General features: G+C 50.5%; 1 long non-coding RNA gene across 1 annotated transcript; it reads right to left on the minus strand.

Moving 5' to 3' along the window:
- Positions 1–808: 808 nt before the first annotated feature.
- Positions 809–5,526, minus strand: LOC117803866. Its single transcript, XR_004627994.1, has 3 exons — positions 5,241–5,526; positions 1,809–1,938; positions 809–1,316 (listed from the first exon to the last, which is right to left on the minus strand). It is a non-coding gene; the product is annotated as an uncharacterized LOC117803866 (long non-coding RNA).
- Positions 5,527–8,960: the final 3,434 nt, after the last annotated feature.

Genomic DNA, 8,960 nt, shown 5'->3' on the forward strand with positions numbered 1-8,960 from the left:
GATTGCCGCAGCCCCCTGTTCAAATCCTTCCAGGAGCTCACCATCTCACTCAAGCGCCCCAGTTTCCCCCAGGCCTGCTGCCTCAGCCTCCGCTCCGCCGCTGGGGGCGCTCTTGCCCCACATTTGCGTGGATCCTCCCCTCTCTTCATTCAGACGAGTCCTCTGATGGCTGCTTTGGAAGGACAGGCCTGTCCCCCCAACTAAAATAGAACCCTCATGCTCTCCATATCCTGGGCCTCCTTTGTCTCTTCTTCATGAGCTCTCCCACCACTTGTTAGGGTTACTGCTTATCTTCCCACCGAGAATGTCAGGCCCATGAAAGGAGTGACAGAGCCTTGCTCACTGCTCCATCCACAGCCCTGGAAAGATGCTTGGCACATAGTAGGCATGCAGTAAATGTTTGGGGAATGAAAGAGTGGACGATTCCTGCTGTCTGGCCATCTGGAGCCGTTCTGGTTCCTGTCCATTTCTCAAGCCTGGGCTTTCAGCCTAGAATGGGTTTGAGCTAGGAGAACCTCCCAGTAAATGTCTTTCTATTTGAGCTTGCTGAAGTTCCCTTCTGTCACTCACTCCCATGAGTCTTAATTGATATACCTTTTAAAAGCAAATACCCTCATTTCTTTCAGGTGCTCTTCACACTGTCTCGTCCTGCTCTTGAGATGGAAGGTCAACAGGACTGGGGTCAGTGAGGGTCCGCCATGGCCTTGGCAGAGGTATGGGAAGGTACGGGTGGGGGAGGCAGAGAGCGGGAGTCCCACTGACTTTAAGTCCTCCCCCCTTCACCACAGCCACTACCTCCCTAGGCCCAGCTAGCATCACCTCTCACCCGAACCCCAGGAGAACCTTCTACCCAGTCTCGTCTTGTAACTCTGGCCTGCTCTGAATTGTTCTCCACACCACAGCCAGATGGACCTTCCTAAAATGTGAGCCCAACATGCCATCCACCTCCTGAGGGCCCTCCCAGGCTTCACAGAGCTCTCGGCATGGTAAAAGTTCTGTCTGGCCCACATGGCTTTCAGCCCCATCCCACAGCACACACAGCGAGGTCAGCTACTCTGACCTCTTCCTAATTCTCAGACTCCTGTGCTCCCTCCAGCCTCTGCACCTTTGCACATTCTGTTCCCTCTGGCCCACTTTCTTTATCCTTACCTCAGATATTGGGTCAGTAGAGCAGACACTGTCAGTGCCCACTGAGTCCTGGGGCTTTGGTGGAGGGGTCTGTCCCTCATGCCCCAGCTTCTCTCTGTGTGCGGGTCCTCTCTGGCTGCAGCCTGGCATTCGGCCAGGTTGGAAGTGCCAGGGAGGGGGGCACTCACCTTTCAACCAAAGAGGGACAGAAGTTGGTGATGAACACCCATCCAAGTGGGGGGACACTTGTCATCTACATAGTCTCTCAAGAGTATCCTCAGAGAGATTCTAAGCTCCAGTTGCCCATGATGTCAGAGTTCCACTGATCTGTCCTTTATTGTTGCTCTTCCCTGTGTCACTCCCTTTCGGCATCCACCCTTCAGATGAACTACTTGCACCCAAACCCAGTCACAGGGGCAGCTTGTGGGGGAACCCAGGCAAAGACAGATCCCCCCAGTATAGGCATTACAGCACTAGGTACCTCTCCTCCACGGCGCCCTGTGTAATTTGGACCACTATGCTCTATGATTGCTCTGTTCGATGTCTGTCTTTCCAAAGGAACCAGCGTACTAAGGGCAACATCCAGTCTCTCTTGCCTTACAGAATGCACAGGCCCCAGCACTCAGCCTGGCACCTGGTAAATACTCAGTAACCACTGGATAACCGAAAACATGAATTACCTGGGCATGGGATGAAATCTGGTCTTACCCAGTTCCTCTCGGCGTGACTTGGGACAAATGACAATGGGACCTCTGTTAGCTCCAGTTCGGTCTGCAGAAAATGAAGCTATGATGTTGGCCTCTCAGGCTGCTAGAGGATGAAATAAAATCAGGTGTGAAGGAACTCAGTCTATTGGCAATGCTCAGTAGCTGGCAACCAGTGTTAGTGTCCTAAAGTCTACAACAGACCTGCACAGGAGGGACACCGGAGGGGCAAACTGACTGCTCGGGGCCAGAGAGTCAGCAGAGACCAAAAGAAGGGAGGGCACATTCTGGAGATACAAACACCTGTTCAGGTTGGTTTTTACCTGCTCCCTGCTCACGTGATGGGACATGACATTGGAGTGTTTTTGGACAAATGGACACCCCTGATTGACATCAAGGACAATTTCACGTTGAGTGCCCTCTAAATGGGATCAAAAGTTTCCACCCTAGTGACGGCGACAATGCGGGGAGGAGTGTGGGCATGAGGCCCGGGGTAGGGGGTGTAAGTGTGGGTGCGGGAGCCACAACCCAGACAGGGGAGGGGGAGCTTGCCCACTTCCAAACCCCACTCTTGTCTGCCCAGCAGCACCTCGAATATAGGACGTGCCTCCATTGCAAATGTAATGGCAGGAAAGCAGCACTTGGGAATTTGTCCAGGGGATGTCCTCAAGCTTGACCGTTCGAGAAGTGACCAAAGGTCCATGACATCTAATAATTGGCCAATTTGCCCATTTGATTTGAGTTGCATCAGATTGGTGTGAGGAACAAAGCATCACGCAGCGTGTGACCAAACTGAGTCAACAGCCTGCATCCACGTTCAGTGCGGATTTGTAACTTTTTATTTATAGTTGTGTGTGCGGTAACTCTCATTAAGATTCTATAGAGATCTTTAGTTCAGACAGTTCAGTAAGACTTTACTGCATTTGTACATTAATTCATATATCAATATAATAGTACATACGGACATGTATCCACTATTACACATACTTGCATTTGTATTGTCATGGCATTTTGTTATGTGTTTATTATGCTTGTATTATTATATATTATATTGTTAAAGCATTTTGCTATAGCAGGACACTGAAGATTTCTAAAGATCTTCAGACACAATCCTTATGACATCAAGGTTTTATTCTATCATCTACAATCAGCTAGCCTGACTTGAAACAGGGCAATCCGAGGTCCCGTGTGAAAGTGGCAACAATTCTAGTTACCTCTCCCCTGCCTGTTTGACTAGTGGAGATACTTTGCCGCAAAAATGTTCACCATTAAGGTTTATTCTCTACTGTCTTTCTGATTGATGGTGCTACGTAGTCAGGGAAGAGTGAACATCTGTTATTCTTGCCTACCTGGCATCCCTAGCCTCTTTTAATAAAAGAAACCATGATTTTTCTTTTAGGGACCCATGTTTTCCTAGGCCTGATCAATGAGGGCCAAAAAGGGTCAGTGAGAGAGCCAGCCTGAGAATAAAGTCAACATGGAGAAAATTCAAGCTGAGATATAAAGAAAGCCGAGTCCAAATAATAGTGTTGATCCCTGGATCAAGCCCGGCCTGAAGCCTTCCTCTTTCCATGATCAGTTTCATGAGCCAACTATATCTCTTTTTGCTTAACTCAGTTTGGGTTTGGTTTCTGTCTTTTGCAAAAACATAAAGAGTCCTAATCAGTACATAGAGCCATCTCTCCCCTGCCCTTAAAAGGGTTCCAAGAGGCTTTGGTAATTTAGGCAGATGACAGTCAGGAGACCCAAAGGTGACTGGTAAGATCTTATATCTACAGGTCACATCAGCCCTACATCATTGTCTTCCACAGCCACCCCAAAGACATGGGCATAATAGCAATTATTCATATCGAGGAGGCAGTTGGAACTTCTCCTGTAACAACCCTTCAGCTCAGCACATAGGACTGTTCATGATCTCTTCCCTCCTTCCGGGCTGCGCATAATCAAAAGGACACACATTTTGGAATCAGACAGATTCTGGCCCTGCCACAAACTAGCTGTAGGACCTCGGGTCATCTGCTTAACCTACCTGATTCTGAATTCCCTGTACGTGCAGTAACTTTACCTACATCCTAGGTTTTCCATAAGGATTCAAGTGCATACATTAAGAGCCTTAAGTAATCTGTTACCTCTAGCTGGCACTCAAAAAGAGGTAGCTGATTATGCTACTCGCCATTTATTGACCCCTTCTTGGGTGCCAGGCTCTGGGCTAAGGGTTTTACAAGCATTATTTCATTTAATCCGCCCCCCCCAACCACCCAGGGAGATGTGCTCCCCATGGGCAACTGTTTTCAGCTCTTTGCATATGAAGAAATCATCCAGTCCTCCCAACAGCTGGAGCACGGAGATGAAGGAGTGTGGCCAAGGCTGGGTAACTCTTCCCAGGCTGTGCTGGGTGGCTGGGTACCACTCCCCCTCTAAACAGGGAAGTCTCTGAGATGATGAGACTTTAGGACTCAGTTATAACTCCCCCGCCAGAAAGACCACGGCGTGGAATCCCTTGGCCTCCACCTGCCTCAAAGCATAGCCAAAGAGCAGAATCCAAGGAACTGAATGGAACCAAGTCAAGACTTGGAGAGTTTTATGGTGGGAAGCCCTGCGGGAGGAAGCGCAGAGTGAGGGTTAGAGGACCCAGTCGCCGCTTTGCCAGCCCATCCGGGCAGGGACAAGGCAGTAGTCCTGGCTGCCACATTCACGATACTGCGATCCTGCGAAGGACCCTCTCTGGCTCCTGTAATGAGGACTTGAGCTCTGGATGTCAGGGCAAACCCAGACAGCGCCTGCTCTCACTGAAGCTGGGGACCAATAAAACAATGACTGGAAAGGAATGAACTACAAGATAGTCTTGCTGTAATTTTTCCACAGAAATATACTGTGTAGCAAGCTACTAAGTAAATTCTTGGAAATCTGGAAACCCCCCAAAACTGGAAGAAGCAGCTTTCTCTTTTTTTTTTTTTTTTTTTACGATTTCATGAAAAGGGAGTTAGAGAAAAAACACATTTCTTGGATTTAACTTTATTCGCACAAACTTTCTTTTAAAAAAGGTTGGGGTGGGGGGGAGAAGATCTGGCACCAGTTAATCTAAGCATGAAACTGTCACTCCAGTAACTCTTTAAAAAGTTGCCTGCCTTGGAAAATTAACTGATCTCCAGATGAGGAAACCTGAAACTGGTCTTCTGGGTGAAAATTATTGCCCCCTTCTCCCCAGGAGGCAGATGGAATGAACAATGGGAAGGGGCAGAGTCGCAGGTGGGACGCTCAGCCAAACAAAAGGGCGCCTACGACTTGCCTAAAGTAGAAAATAGAAGTTAGCAACAGCTCCCCCTCTCCCCCCCACCCCGGGCCGGCCGCAACTGATCTCGGGTCTCCTTCCCACCTCTGGGGAGCAAATTCAACCACCTGACTCACCTCCCCAGGTGGTAGCTTTTGCTCTGTTCTGCTGAAGACATTCGAATCACCCTCCTGTTTGGGTTCTTTTTAAAGATCTTTGGAGTACGATACATTATCACAGGAGCTTTATTCGGAGGAATCATTGGCGAGGTCATTGTGCTCCTAATGATGGGGCAAGCCCTGGCTTTGAAGTGTGAAGGGCCACGGTTCAAATCCCAGCTTTGTCTGTGTGACCTTAACCTCTGGGAGCTACGTAAAACGGCGAGGGTGATTTCTGTCCGCAGATCTGTCGTGAGGATCAGCACTAAGGGTGAGCAAGGGCCGGCCTGCACGTGGTTAGTGCTTAGGAACCTCCTCTCCTGGCTCAGGCCAAAGAATGCAGGTGGCTCGCCCCACCTCACCAGCTCACCTGAGAAGCTAGCAGAGGGAGGGAGAGGAAGGAGGGGGTAGGGGAAGGAAAGAAAGGAAGCCTCCAGGCTGTTACTGAACTTCACCTAGTATCTTATCGATGTTCCTCAAGGGAATTTGCATCCCAACTGCCGGGCGGACCCTGAAACCGACGCCCGCATCCGCCTGTGCACGAGCAAATGGGTCACATGAAATCGACGAGGCAAAGTCACACCCTCCACTGAAGCCGATTTTCCGATTTCCGAGGTTTGANGGTACCGGAACCTGCGGGGCTTGTTTACCACTTTGGGCGCCACCGCGAGGCGCTGCCCGGCGCCGCCACCTACCGGCGGGAGACGGCACCGCAGCCGGGTGCGGGCCAACAACTGCGGGCCGATGACCCAACGCCGCAGGCATCTGAGGATAACCTTTCCCCTTTCTTTCCAAGACCAAATAAGGGGGCTCTTCCCTCTGCGTGCCGGGCCTGTGGCGGTTAGGCCAAGGGGCGTGGAAAGGAGGATCCGGGAACGAGGCTGACAGTCGGCAAAACAACCGACCACATTGTTCCCGCGGCGGCCGGCCTCCTCCCTCCTCCGGCGGGCACGGCTCGTGCCCAGGCGGGGCGCTCCCTGCGGCCGCGGACGCGGGGAGCTGGGCAGGCGAGTGGGCCGGGCCGCCGTCCCGGGTCCCCTCCTTCCCCGAGCCCCATAGGCAGCACCGCCAAGCCTCCCCGCCCCTAGAAGTGCCCGCCGGCCCCTGCCCCCTTGCTGCGCTCCTTGCAGTCCCTCCGCGGCCCGCGGGGCAGCAGAGCGGGGTGGGGGTCGCAGCCCGAGGGGAGCCAGGCCCGGCTGCCAGGCCTCGGAACCCTGGCATCACCCCCGAGGGAGGGAGTCACTGGTGGCTTACAGTGTTTGGTAACCACAGAAACCGAGATTTGACCTATATTTTCAAATATGGCCCCAACTCTAGTTTTCCTTCTAGAAATCAAAGTGAGAGAGTCTGACCTGACTTGCTGTTAATTTCAGCCGGCTTTGTATTCCAGGATGCCACCCAGAAGTTCGGGCAAGTCAGGAGATCTCGCTGGCAGGGGAGCAGATGTCTTGTGAGGGTCTCCGGGGCTCTGGGCCAAGAAGCAGTTGCTGTCCTCTCTCACGGCCTCCTACCAACCACATGTCCTTCTGCCCACCGATGGTGGGCCATAGTTGTCAAGATTTTAAATACGTTTACCGTTTGGCTGTTTCATTATACTTGTAAGTTTTATCCGAAGTAGGTAATGGGGAGTATGTATTCAGAGGACCGTCACAGCCCTGCTTGTGACAGCAACAAGAGTTGGCCTTAACTGAGCATTTAATGTGTGCTAGAAACTGTTATGTTTTGCAGACATCTTCTCACAACATCCCTATGCACTGGGTATTATTAATAACCCCATTTTATAGAGGAGGAACCTGCAATCAGAGGTAGGGTTTCCACTGAAGATGACCCAGCCAGGGGTGGTAGAGCCAGGATTTATGCTTGGATGGTGGGGCTCCAGAGTCCGTGCCCTTGACCGCAACACTAAATGTTTATCAATGGGGATTTGATTAATTTAGAGTGCATCCGTATAATGGAATACTCTCCAGCCACTTAAATGGTGATGTAGATTGGGAATAATTGGCATGGAAAAATGTCCATGACATATTGTTGAGTGAAAACAGCTGGTTACACAACAGCGTGCATAACAGGATCCGGCAGCTGGGCAGAAGGGCCCCTGGCCGTGCTAACTGGTCACCTGTAGGTGGTGGGATTTCAGGTGGCAAATTTCACAGTATGTTTTCTGTGTTGTTGAACGCTTTCTGGAAATGAATGTATATTATTTTCTAATAAAAAGAGGGTTTTTTTAACTTTAAAAAAATGGCATTTCTCTGACACTCACATATGAAACCACTGTCAAAGCTGTCCTCAAATCCTACCTTCTCCAGAAAGCCTTCCCTGATCCTGAAAGTTGGAAGTTCCGGGTCCCATGCTCCTTATGAATGAGAGTTTGCGTGCAGACAGAGATTTAGCTATACGAGCACAGCTAAACCCTACAGTCTGGAAGGAGACACAGATTGTTTAACTTTTTCAGTATGTCCCTTTGTACCTTGCACAGCACTTCACCCATTGCAGGGTTCAAACAGTTATCTCTAGATTGGTATGAACTCACGATGCTGGAACAATCCATAGAAGAATTAATGGCTTAATTGTTTGGTATCTGCTGCTTTGCACACAGTAGGCGCTCCCATTTGTTAAGTGAATGAGCTCAGAGCTGCTCTGCCCCAAGTGGCCCTTCTCTTTGAGAAAATCAGAATGAGCTGCTTCTCCTTCCTTAGGGACTTCTCGTCTACCACGTTATCAATCATCTCTATCAGGCAACCCCACGGGAAGAACTGGCTCTGGTTAGCTTAGCAGGAAAGGGTAGCTCTTGGAATTGCTGAGAAGACAGGAGGAGAAGGCGTGGAGGTTGCACAGGAAGAAAAGTAGTAAAGCAGAAGGAAGACCTAGCCAAGATCATGACAGGCCTCCCCGGGGCGCTGCTACTCCCACAATGGACAACCCCTGCTATGGTCAGCGGCCACTGCAGGAAACAGATTCTGTCCTGTCCCTTTGTCTTGGATTACCTGCCCAAGATCCAAAACCTCAGATAGGACCAGTCGGCTCAACCCAAGTGTGCTGGTAAGTGCTTAGCAACCTGGTCTCCGGTGAGAAAAACTGATCTGTGGCAGTTTGCTGACTTCTATGGTGTAAACATTCTCACCACGACCAATTTTTATCTGCCAGCCATTTAATTCTCACCTCAAAAGACTGCTGAGAATTTAAGGGTTGGCTTTGGTACCCGGTAAATCTTGCTGCAGCGCACCCCTGTGTGTGCCTCTGACTGAGATTCCGATGGTGGGGAAACCGCCTAGACAGGAAGGGGGTGGGATGCTAGGCAGCCCAAAAGAAAACAGTGCATACCCACATCCCAGAGCAATGCGGGGCGCTACATCCGTGGCATGACCCAACATGTAGATTCATGGCTAGCTCTTCTATGGTTAACAGGAGCTTTGAGAGTAATACCCAAAGGAAGGTAAATGATGGGATTTAAGAAGGTAGAGATGTTCTGAGACGGAGATGGGTGGTTGGAGAGATGTTCAAATCGGCTTCCTTCAGGTCTCCAACAGCGCCTCTGCCGGGGCTTGTATGGGCAGCCCTCCAAGGGCAAAGACCCAGCCCTGCATTAGCCAACAAGGAGTGAGGAAGCAGGAAGCCTTCGCCAGAAGAGGTTTGCCCCTTTCACCAGGTCTCAAGTCCAAGGGCAAGAACAATGACAATCATGGCTACTGGGTTGGACAG

This window comes from Ailuropoda melanoleuca, chromosome 9, assembly GCF_002007445.2.
Source record: "Ailuropoda melanoleuca isolate Jingjing chromosome 9, ASM200744v2, whole genome shotgun sequence".
Taxonomy (NCBI): domain Eukaryota; kingdom Metazoa; phylum Chordata; class Mammalia; order Carnivora; family Ursidae; genus Ailuropoda; species Ailuropoda melanoleuca.